Raw genomic sequence first — 12,908 nt, forward strand, 5'->3', positions numbered from 1 at the left:
TAAATAAAGCCATATACTTTTGAAGGCCTGTGCAATCCCAGACCCGAAAGCTGCACGTGTGTGTTGGGAGGGGGGAAGGATCTTGATTGTAAAAGCAGTACCTTCCAAATTAAACTCAAACCACATGATACAGTCCATAAAATATACAAAACATGCAGGGCAGTGACAGATTTACTGTGGCCTTAACAGAATAAAGGGGGGAAAACTCTATATAGAAAACACAGCTACTTTTTTACCCAAATAGCCCTCAAACAGGAAGTTTAAAGCAAATCAGCCAGCTGTGGTTCTAAGTTATGAACGGGACCAGCATTTCCTGTCACTGCTTGTCACCATTTCTGACTGTTTCTATCTGAATTGTCTTCTTAGATGGCTAAAAAGTGTTATGCAATTTTTTGGATGTAGATATAAGACAAGGGCTATTATATGATCTAGTTTTAAAAATAAAAAAAAGCTTAAAAAACATGAACTTAGCCCAGGTCACACAGTCAATCATTTAGACTATTGTACTTCCCTGGAGTTTAATGAATACCAGAATAATAGACCACTTTGGGAAAAGTCTTTAGAGTCAGACATTAGATAGCCTAGCCATCTCCTTTTTTATAGCAAACATTGAAAACCATAATTTTCAAGCACCTGATTAGTAAGTGATAGCATTTGTCGACTATAGTATCCCAAAAATTTAGCTTCTGCCGGGTGCTGGTGGCTCACACCTGTAATCCTAGCTACTCGGGAGGCTGAGATCTGAGGATCATGGTTCAAAGCCAGCCCAGGCAGGAAAGTCCATGAGACTCTTATTTCCAATAAACCACTAGAAAACCGAAGTGGCGCTGTGGCTCAAGCGGTAGAGCACTTGCCTTGAGCTGAAGAGCTGAGGAATAGTGCCCAAACCAGAATTCAAGCCCCACGACCCACAAAAAAAAATAGCTTCTTACAGTTGCACACTACCCTATCATCATCATCATCATCACCACCACCACCATCATATCCAAAAATGATTTATACAAGCTCCATGTCATCACAAGTATAAGAATTCTCAAAGTGAATCACATTCTAGATAATGACTGCACTTCAAAAATAACAAGAGATAGTCTTTTTCAAGACATGTGAAAAATCTAGTACCAGGTCAGGTCACATTTCTCTAGGCTGCCAACTTCTCAATTACAGAAGAGTTGGAGAGAGTGGCTCACTAATAAGGTCAAAACATTTCTCAATATCCCCAGATGAAACCCCCACAAAACCAGGTTTACCTCTTTCAGACATAGAAGAGAGACAGGTAGGCAGTCAGTCAAAATGCCCACCAAAGTACAAGGGCACACTCACTCTCTCTCTGCAAATGCTCTCCCTTCTGGGACTTGTGAATGAGTCCAGCCCCTACCATAGCACTATTGACAGAGTCTGCTTGCAGCTGTGGCCCCTGCTATAGGTATTTATGAAACAGATCAAATTACAAAGGCTCAGCCTCCCAGCACCTCCTTCCAAAGATTTTATATATTTTGAAGCCCTTAGACATAAAACATGACTATATAATGTACACTGTGTTTCACTTCATACTTCTGGATGAGCTAATAAGATTTTTTTTATACTGCTGTCCAGTTACTTGGGAAGGATGTTAACATAAATGAGTTGGGAGTTTTTACGTTTTTTTCTCAAAACCACTTCTGAAAAGAAACATGTGCCTTCGTTCTTTGGGACTTTCATCAATCACACACAGCAAGAATTTTGAGAAATAGCAATGTTCCCTTTAACAAAATAGTACCCACAATTGGGCCATTTATTGAGTGACTATTTTTAATAGGATAAATGCAAACTCTTTGCTAGAGTACTGGGGTGCAACATAATCCCCACCTCAATGCCATGGGTCTTGTTGAATGTGTCTCCGCACATGTTAAATAGAACTCAGCAAAACAACTGTATGATACATGAATCCATCTTTTCTTTAAAAAAATAATTATATTACCATATATTAATTGTACCACATAGTGGGTTTCATTGTGACATTTTCATACCTATACTTTGGCTATATTCACCTCTCCTATTACCCTTTCTTTGCCCATCTCTCTATCCTTTGACCCCTGTCTTTTCTCCTAAAAGTCTCCCTTCTACTTCGTGTCTATTTTTCCAGATTATAACTCCAGTCTTAATAAAGAAGTTGCATCAATAATATCCAGTACATTCAAACTCTGCATTTGTGAAGCAAATACCTGAGGAATTATATGCCCAAGCTAATATTATGCTAATATTATATAGAATATTTGTTTTGCTTTGCTTTTTCCTGTATAAAGATTGAAGACTGCAAAACAAATGGTGAAATAGTTCTTTTACTCTTATTTTTTTCTCTAACAGGCCATCTGTCCTCCTTCACTCCTCAATATATCATCTTTTTTTCCTTTTTTTCACATATACATAATAATAATACATAAGGAGGAACTAGGAACTAGGAAAGCTGTACCTTAAGGCTGAGATCCGTCTGGGCACAAGACATGATTGTAGAGCATCTGAAATGGCAGCGCTTGTCTCTTTGACTGTGTGTACTTCACTTTCTGGATACAGTAAAATGAGACACTATTCATACCTGTATCTCAGCAAATAAAAACCTATGTAAATCCAGCTTGTAAACGGGCAATCAGTAGCTTTCTGAAAATGAGATAGCTTCTAGTATCATTTTGGGTGTTCATTTTTGTGGTTTGATCACTTTCTAAACTATACATGACAGCATTTCTTTTGTTCTTTGTAATTTTTTTTAATCCAGTGAGGCAGTTTAAATAAATGTTTCCGCAAGGTACATGTAGCTCACATCTGAAATCCTAGCTACTTAGCAGACTGAGATCTGAACCTGAGGATCCCAGTTCGAAGGCAACTGGGGCAGGAAAGTCATTGAGACTCTTTATCTCCAAGAAACCATGAGAAAACCAGAAGGAGAGCTGTGGCTCAAGTGGTAGAGCTCTAGCATTGAGCAAAAAACTCAGGGACAGTGCTCAGGCCATGAGTTCAAGCCCCACAACTGAAAAAAAAAAGTGTTTCTACATAACTTTGTGTTGAAGAATCATTTCCCTGGGAAGTTGAGGACATATGCTGAGTGCAATTTTGGGTGATAGATAAGTACCAACTGACTTTCAGACCAGTTCTCAAGGTCTCAGCCCAAAGGCTACCATTGCCTGTATATCTCTCCCTTAACTTATTTAGAGTTGTTGCTGGCACCCTTAAGAGGACATTCACTCCAGTGGTCAATGCCTTGTTGATTGGTTGGTATTTTTGTAAGCACAAATTGGAAATAACACTATGTGAAATCACAGGAAGAATATTCATAAAATGTGAGAACAGCTGAGAGCCAGTGGCTCATGCCTGTAACCCTATTCAGGAGGCTGAGATCTGAGGGTCACAGTTCAAAGCCAGCCACAGGCAGCAAAGTCCATGAGACTTTTGTCTCCAATTAACCACCAAAAAGCTGGAAGTAGAGCTATGGCTCAAGTGGTAGAGCACTAGCCTGGAGCACAATAGCTCTGGGATAGTGCCCAGGTCCTGAAGTTCAAGCCTCAGGGCCAGCACAAAAAAAATGTGAGAACAAATTAGAAAAATAGCTCTACTCTTTAGTCCACTTAAACTTTTTTTGTGAATCACACGCATTGTGATAAGAGGTGAAGAGTCTTAATAACTTGTCTAATGAAGAGTGATGTATATTCACTGACACCTGAGTGAACCTAAAGAAATCTTTCTTATTTCCTACCAAAGTTGTAGGCCACCTTACCAAGCTCACAATCACTAGAATCTGATGAGGACAATTTTGGACCTATTTCACAAAGCCAAAATGGAAAACTAGAACCAGTAAACTATCAGTCTCTAGAATGCTTGAATGGCCTAAGGAGATGAAATAGCCTGGTGGAGGTTTCTAGTACCAACTATTGCCCTTTTCTCCTGACTGCTTTTTCTCACTTGGAGGCCATTTCTTTCTGAGCCTTTCAAGTTCACTCACAGTACAGGCATAAAACAAACTCCTGTCCAACATCAGAAACAAATCATTCCTTCTGCGCATGAGCCAAGTTAATGTTGATGCAAGAAGGACTTCAGAGTGGACATAACATTTAACAAGCACAAGAAATTGACTCAATTCTTTAATCAGGCTCCCATTCCCCATTAACTCTTTCTTTTCATGGTTGTTAAATAGAGTTCTGGGAAAATGAGTATGATAGTATGTCCCTGTAGTCCCAGCTATTTAGTGGTCTCAGGCAGTAGGATGAGCCCAGGAGTTCAAGACCATCTTAGGCAACATAGCAAGGTCTTGTCTCAAAAAAAATTAAGGAGTTCTAGGATTGCTATGATTCTTGCAAACTACTATATATATATATATATATATATATATATATATATGTATATATATATGGAATATGTATATACTTATATTAACCATATGGATCCATACACCACAGATGAACATGTAATCTAGATAACCCCCACCATACAGAGATTTAAATCCAGCCTCCCTTCATTCATGCTTCCTCTTGAATTCTAAACAATGCATCCTTTTCCTGAAGCGTTAAGAACGTCAGCTCTTTTCCTGAGCATCAGAGAGATAATATGTATTATAGGGTTGTTGTTTTTTCGGTCCACTTTCTTTATTCTCAGAATTAGAGAAATGCTGTACAAAAAAAAAAAATAGGCATATTTTTATTTTTCCAGAGAAAAATCAATTGATGGCTATCAAAATTAGTCTAAATTAACCATCAAATTGTGAACTCATGTACATGTATGTGTTTGTGTCTATATTCCTAAACAATGTGAGAGTCCCTTTATTTCTGAAATAAATAGAAAGGTCTGCTTCCTGTGTTATTTGACCCATCAATCTTTTTAAAACACTGTTACTGGAATTCATACCAAGTAGAACAAAATGATGGATTTACACTGTGCCTTTACCACAATAGCCTAAAAAATATTTTCTCATCCCTTCAGGTCATGTGAATGTCATCACCAGCTGATAAAGTAATTGATACCTCATTTATCCTCATCTTTACAGTTGCATTTCCAACTTTGTCTTGGCTACCTCGAGACAATATGCAATCATGCAAAAGAGCAAGATGCTACATCACTGGTAAGTTACCTTTAGATCTAAAAGCTGACATTAATATAGGTCAAATGGCTTTTTTCCAGGTCATAATTTATATATTTTTTGTTGACAATTAAACTACCTGCTTTATTATTCTCTTAGAAGGAATATATCCACCTCATTTTATGTGAAGCCCAGGTTTCTTTCTGGGTTTTTCAAGGAACAGACCTCTGCCATACTTGACAGAGGCCAAAAAATTCTCATAGAGACACATCATTTCTCATCACTATTTTCTTGACATTGCATACATTTATAATGGTAAAAATCCATCTTTTCAATTTAGTAGACATTGTTATAGGAAAACTCAACAGTTGGACACAGTGTCACATCCCTGTAATCCCAGCAGTCTGGGAGGCAAAGGAAGAGGGATCACCAATCTGCATGTAGCTTAGGCTTCAAAGCAAGAAAGACTCTGTCTCAAACAAATCAATAATAACAACAACAAAAGAGAAAACTCAGCAGCACAGAAGTGCCTTGGTAAAAGTAAAGGTGAGTGTGGTTTACATCTTGCTCAGCCACTTGATCTTTTAAACATGGCAGTGGCCATTATGTTACTTTAATTAAAGGACCAAATTACTTGGTAAGCATGTACTATAACTTATTCTGGTCTGCTCTGACCCAATCCCTGTTTGCAGCCCTATCAACGAATACAATTTATTTCAAAAGAGAGAAATTTTGCCACCTTCCCAAACTTATTGTACTATGAGCAAGGTGAGTGTAAAATTTTATGAATGTAAAACGTTATCAGTCTGGAGCTTCTCCTGTCTTCCCATCCCTCCTCCTCTGCCCTCACACATAAAGACAGCTGAGAGGAAAACCAAATAGAATTGTACTTCAAACAATATTGTCAACATCTGCACAACAGCCGAGAGACTGTCACTGTTCCAGCAAGAATACAGCCACTCAAAAAGACAAAATCTTTCTTTTTTTCCTTCCTTCCTTCCTTCCTTCCTTCCTTCCTTCCTTCCTTCCTTCCTTCCTTCCTTCCTTCCTTCCTTTCTTTCTTTCTTTCTTTCTTTCTTTCTTTCTTTCTTTCTTTCTTTCTTTCTTTCTTTGCCAGTCCTGGGGGCTTGAACTCTGGGCCTAAGCTCTGTTCCTGAGCTTCTTTGCTCAAGGCCAGTGCTCTACCACTTGAGTCACAGTACCACTTTCAGCTTTTCTGAATAGTTTATTAGAGAGAAGAGTCTTGCTGACTTTCCTGCCCTGGCTGGTTTTGAACTGTGATCCTCAGCTCTCAGCCTCTTGAGTAGCTAGGATTACAGGCATGAGCCACCAGTACCTGGCCGACAAAACTTTTTTTTTATTTCCAAGCTGTGTTTTACTTTTTTATTTCTGAACAGATAATAATCCACCTACTGGTTAAAAGGATAACTTAGACAAGTGCCTGAAAAATAGTGAGAGAACCCATTTAAGGCTGGTAAAGTGCAGGCAATCAGGAGAATGCACATTCTAATCTACATGTTTAGGTTCTTGCAAGTGCATGGACACATCTTCTACTGAAATGAAAACTTGTTCATGAAATTGACTCTCCTGTGAGTTTATCAGCTATCCATTTTTTCTTTTTTAATTCAACATTTATTACACACGCACTTTGTATAAAACATTATTTAGGCATGAGATGGTACGAGGGAATACCAAAGCTATTTTGGCTACTAGCTCTTGTGAAATGCCTAGAGTAGACAGTTAGGGGGGGAAAGCTACTTTATAATAGTTGTGGGAGTCATTAGGAGTCTTTAAAGCACCAAAGAAGCCAGGCAGGGTGAGATCTGAGGATCATAGTTCAAAGACAGCTCAGGCAGAAAAGTCCTTAAGACTCTTATTTCCAATTAACCAACAAAAAAGGGTGTTCTTCAAGTGGTAGAGTGCCAGCCTTGAGTGAAAACACTAAGAGATGGCACCAAAGACTTGGGTTTAAACCCTTGTACTAGCACACATACATAAACGTGCATATGCACGTGCACACACACACACACACACACACACACACAATAAACAGTAAAGGAAATCATAGAAATGAACTATCTCTTAGGAGTAGAACAAAATATATAGTCACCACTTGTAGTTTAGCAGTGTTAATTCTCAAAATATTTATTTCTGACAGCCTCTCATTCATAGTTACATGTATTTCCCTATATGAAGCAACAGTGCGTTGTGAACATTTTCTCCTAGTCAGTGACAGCAGTTTAGCATTGTCTACTCTGGTCTCAAGATTTATTATTTTCAGTAAAAAAAAAAAAAGAGAGAGAGAGAGAGAGAGTTGTCCCAAGTCATTCAGCAGCAAAACAGCAGACTGAACCACAAAGTATACAGAAGTAGTGTCAAACAATATAACTACTAAAAAGTGGGAGAAGTTGCTTTCTGTCCTTCTCCTTTTGCAAAAAATGTATCTATTGCTCTAATTGTAGGAATTTCCAGGCAATTCTCCCTGCATCAATTGCCACTTGCTTCTTTGAATAAGCACCTGAAAAGGTGATGTGATATTACTACGCAGTACTTTCCTGTATAATGCAGCTGAGTTCTTTGTTTATAGGTAGACTACAGTTCTTAGGCAGACAAACTTCACTGTACCCCAGTAGGTACAAACAAAACCCCTCCAGCTGCTTCTAGACACCTACTAAAGTTGTTCCTAGTTATATCAGCCAGCCAGGAAGCTTGTAGTACATTGGAAGAAGTAACAAGTGGACAGTGGTAGAACAGTATTGGAGCCATAGTAGAAATCTATTTAGGCTGTTTGGAGCCTTTCTTATAACTATTTCAAGTTCAAAAAAATTTTAAAGACTTGAAAGTAGAAAAGGAATTATTTAGGAATAAAAGAAGACCAGTGAACGCTGGTCTGAACTGGCTCAACTGAAGAGCCAGTTGAGGGGATCAATATGTTGAAAGTATTTTATATACATCTATGAAAATATCATTGTGAAACTCATTGAAATGTAAAAAAATCCAAAATTGTAATTACTCTAGTATTTAAACATTAAAGGGGCAAATTTCCTTTGGCCAAAGAGGCCATGTGAACATAATCATGAAGATGCATAGTCTGTAGCAAGTCTCATTGTCAACATGCCTTTCATAGGGGAGTGTGAGAGCTGTGATGAACTGTTGTAAGCACTGAAGTCTACTCATATGTATGTTTATAGCCACAATCTACTTTGCAACTATTATATCAGTAATCACTGATGGATTTGTTAATTGTATGGAGAGCCAGTATAGTGAAAAATTAACAATCATTTCAAACATTAAATCTTGCCCTAGGCTTAATTGATGTTTTCTTGTGCAGTCCATATGGAGAGGCTGTGAGGATCCAAGCAATTTAGCAACTTACAAACAGTAATTTAAGAACATCCGGGAGAAAAGAAGTCTTTTACAACATATTACTTTCATTAGACCATCCATAAATTTGTGTATCCTATGTCTATATAGCAATCAATAGACAATATCCAGAAAAACACACAGTAGGTCTGCCATACTCGTTCACGAAAAAAAAAACTACATAGATGAATCACATAAATGCCAACTTTCATTACTAGTTTGCGTTTAATTTCATGTTCTTCCCTATTCCTTAAAAAAAAAAAAAGGCTATTGTGTAAGTGTTAACAAAAGTTTCGTTTTCATACTTTTGTAAAATCTACTATTCTAACACCTTTCAGTCAGAGGGGTAAAAGCAAGCGGCCCGAATGTGTAGACCCAGGGCGGGAAGAGACGCAGTTCTGCAGCGGGAGCTGTGGTCCATGCTCACGCTATCTTATGGAAATGGAAAATGAATTATTGAAAGCATTTGCGCATGACACGCCATGCAAGTTCTCTTAAATTGAAAACGAAGCCCTACAAAAAAAAAAGCAAAAAAGAAAAGAAGAAAGAAGGTAGGAAAGAGAAGGAGGAGAAGGCGGAGAAGGAGGAAGGTCAAGGCTGGGGGGGGGGGGGGAGAAGAAATCGCAACAAGTTGCAGGATCAGTTTTCTCTTTGCCATTTTGTAAGAAAATAAAGTTCCGAACGCATTGCATGTGTGCAGCGTCTCAGAACCCCAAACTCATCTCCAGCCTTACCTTAAGCTGCTCAGCGCAAAGCCGGAGGCTTAAGGCGCCCAGCTCTCAGCGACAGCGGCAGGGGCAGCGGCAGCGGCAGGGGCAGCAGTGGCACATGCCATCTGTTAGCGGTAGAAGCAAGAACAGCGCTGTGGCGAGGTGGCCCCGGTGGCGGGAGCGCCTTTAGCAGGGGTGTACCCGGAATGCCGCCATTTTAAAGCGAGGTTCCTGCAATCATTAGATATAAGCAAATTAAAGCCCGCCCCACCTCCACAAGTTTAGGGCTGGGACTTGCTACCGGGACTCCAAGTCCCACCGCCCACGGGGTGGAAAATGTCAAGTCTGGAAACAACACACACTGGGACTCCTGAATGGAGGTGAGAAAAATCCCTGTACTATCCTCACCCTTGGGTCACCCCTGTGCCTTTTTTTTTTTTTTTGGTTGTAAGCGTCCTATCAGAATGAAAGGAAAGAATATTTTCTTCTCCCCTCCGTAAACCCCCCCCCATCCAAGGGGCCCCCGGTGGCTAGGGCATGCTGTGGCCTGGGGGAGGGGACGGGGAGGCGAGTTAGCCCTCCCCCCCCCCCGTCCTCTTGGTTCAGTCCACTTGGAGCACACCTCAGAGCGCCCCAGCTCTCTCGCTGAGGGCGGGTGTGGGGCTCCCGCCCAGGCTAGTGATTGTCATGGCAACTCCGGCCCCAACCCTGCCCGGCCCTAACTAAAGGCGTACCCTCAACCCCGCCCGAGACCCATCACCAGATGCACCCCCCCCTACACCACCACCACCACTGTCCTGCCACCGCCAGAGTCCGCCCACCCGGGCAGCTGGGTCCCTCCATGCCCCGCGCTTGACACTCAGGGCGCGCGCTAGAGAGGGGCGTGAAGGCGCCAAAACCTAGCAAGTCCCGCGAAAGTCTGCCAGCCAGTGTGGGGACGTGTGCGGCGCGGGCAGCGGCAAACGCCTGACTTTGAAGAAGCTCCCGCACCCGCCCACGATCATCCTGACCCGCCCCGCCTGGCCAGGTAGCGCAATACACTCCCTAACGCCGCCACCACACCTCACCAGCCTCAGAACGTAGTTCTCAGCTCCGACTTAGTTGGGGGGAGGGGGGAGGGGGATGATCGGAATAACTCAGATCCCCGAACCTACCCAAAGACTTCGTCCTCCACCTCCCCTCTGCCTGCTCCCAAAGAGCGCCAAAAAGTCGAGCTCCTGATCGAGCTCCAAGTGCGGGCACTTTCGTCCTGCAGGGCGCTGATTCGTGGTGAATTTATAGTCTTTGTGTGATTCGTTCATTCGTGCATGGTTTGGAAGAGTACAACGCGGCGGGCTGTATTCTCATGGAGTGTGTGTGTGTGTGTGTGTGTGTGTGTGTGTGTGTGTTGTGTGTGTGTTGCACCAAAGCTCCCCCTAAACACAACGACCCAGTCCCCGCTATGAATGCCCTTTTGTCATTACACTATTAAGAGAACAGGGATGAATCATAACGATCAGGTTATACAAAAGCGAAAACGAGCGCAGTGCGTACACATCCGGGGATGGGGAGAGGGGAGGAAGCGAGGGCGCAAAGTTTCGAAAGCTTCTGGAACTGAAGGGCCAATGAGCGAGGCAGCCTGGCTCAAAGGCTGAAAGTCTGAAGACACTTCACAGACAGGTGAGGTGCAATCGATCTTTCCCAAATAGTCAATAACGATCAACTTAATGTAACTTAAACCAGTAAGTACTCACCAGCTGCCTTCCTGCATCCTTTCCCTCCCGTAAGTGTCCCCCAATGCCTTATTTCCTTCTCTCTAACAACTTCAGAGAGGAAAATACTGGTCAGTGGAAATACTTCTCATTATTCACCCCGCCGTTTGTGAGTACAAGGAGCCCCGAGGTAAGGTTCCAGATACTTCTGAATGGAAAACGAACAACGCAAACGCGATGTATGTTTTGATTAATGAAGTGTGCATCTGGATGGCTAAATTACAAGTTTCAATTTAATGCAAGTGTAATAGGAGCACCAGCTGTCCCCTAATTGGAGCCCCACAAAAATAAACACGTGCTTTTATTTAATTTTAGGAGAACAATTGTAGTTGATAATGCACACATATGCCAGATATTCAGTGACAAGCTGATAACAATTCATGGCTGCTTTTGTGCAATCAGCCGTTTTACCCAGGGACCAAGTCTACACTATCTAAAACATTGCAGTACTTGCTTAAGCAGCAGCTCCGTTGAAGAGTGGAGGGAATTCTTCAGGCGAATGATACTTTTTCATTCTCTTGGAGTGATCCAAATCGAATTTCCGAGCTAATTTTGGGAAAGAAATCTACCTCTGTCCGTTACATGCAAAATAATAGGAGTAGGAGAAGAATAGTTGAGAGGACAAGACTGGTCACCAACTGCACTTCAAATAATTGAGAAAATCCCCAGTGCTATTTGGCAAGAATTAAGAAAGTCATCAGGCCAATGTGCAGAGACAGTGCTTGCCACTTCGAATAGAATGGATAGAATCCCAGGATAAGTTGAATGAAACAATCATTGCTATTTATCTCATTTATTCCTAACTACTTCTCCCCACCCCCTTTCACTCCTCCCAGATTCTCTGCACTACTATAAAAGTTAAATTTGGGTGACCTATAGGAAGTAGCTTTGGCAGTCCCAGAACTCTTTACAGCTAAACGTAGGAGGTTTTGGCAACTGCAGGAGACAAGGGCAAGGCCAAATTATATAACTTTACACTCAATGATCTAACAAATGAGGAACTCTTATCACAGCTTTACCTCTTCCCACTACTGTGAGCCTCATCTCCTGTGAAACTCATGAGGATTCCCTAACACCACACAAACTGGCTGGATTTTACTTTTCTTATATTTCTGAAATAACTGATCATACACATGAGGCATACATCAGTCAACTGGCTCACTCAAGAAGCTGTAGCTTCAACATTGTCTCCTGCTTGAAATTATGAGCCAGTGAAAAGTACAAATGAGACTTGATTATTCTGTCTCTCTTATATGAGGGGAGAGTAACCTTACAAACAAATTTTCCACTGCTAAACTGTCTTCCTTTTTATCCAGGGTGGCATGACCTCCACAAATAAAGCCAAGCAAATTTCTATGCTTCTCAGCCACTGCAAAGTATTTTCAAAGCTGCTAGAAAATTGCTGTTCCCTCCTCTCGGCATTTTAAAGGGGCCTATTTGCTCTGGGAGGAGGACTCACCTTAGAATTACTTTCCACTTTAGTAGAGTGGTCAAAACTACCCAACATCTTCTCTCTGTTCTTCTTGGATATGATTGGGGGCACGGCACATGAAATAAATGAGTTTGTGTACTGCTAGGCTAGATGAGTTCTTACCATAATATATGTACATTATAGTCTCTCTGTGCTTAACACTTGTTCCTCCATGGCATTTGTGGTTCATTTCAGAACCACTTTCCTGAGACATCTTCAAAGGTCAGTGTCTCACAACACTTACATTTAAAATTTCAATTCTGTCCCTCCATCCCAGCCAGTCAAGTAGAAGTATAAAAGTAAACATTTAAATATACCCTGAGAACATTTTTTCCAAGTTCTAACTAGGTTTTGCAGCATGGACTGGACCCCTTCTATACATTCAAACAGGCAGAGCTAAGACTGCAGAAAGATGGGGCAACTTCTGAAGTAGAATGTTCACCTAATAAAATATAATTAACTTTGACTGCTGCAGGAAAGAATTCTAAAAGTTATGTAATGGGTTAGTCACAAAGGGATTATTGTAATCCACCACCAAACAAATTTTGCTGCATCTTTAAAGATACTGGATA

The 12,908-nt window shown here is 41.1% G+C and overlaps 1 protein-coding gene across 2 annotated transcripts in view; it reads right to left on the reverse strand.

The window, feature by feature from the left end:
- The window catches only part of Mbnl3 (muscleblind like splicing regulator 3), a 116,296-nt gene extending 106,919 nt beyond the window's left edge, over nucleotides 1-9,377 (reverse strand). Inside the window, exon 1 of one of the 2 annotated variants that reach the window (XM_042665798.1) lies at nucleotides 9,139-9,377. The gene's annotated coding sequence lies outside the window, so the exon portion shown is untranslated. The remainder of the gene's footprint in view (nucleotides 1-9,138) is intronic. The other variant, XM_042665799.1, reaches the window with a different exon arrangement.
- Nucleotides 9,378-12,908: the final 3,531 nt, after the last annotated feature.

The sequence above is a fragment of the Dipodomys spectabilis genome, unplaced genomic scaffold (assembly GCF_019054845.1).
Source record: "Dipodomys spectabilis isolate Male_0828 unplaced genomic scaffold, ASM1905484v1 ptg000347l, whole genome shotgun sequence".
NCBI classification, from domain to species: domain Eukaryota; kingdom Metazoa; phylum Chordata; class Mammalia; order Rodentia; family Heteromyidae; genus Dipodomys; species Dipodomys spectabilis.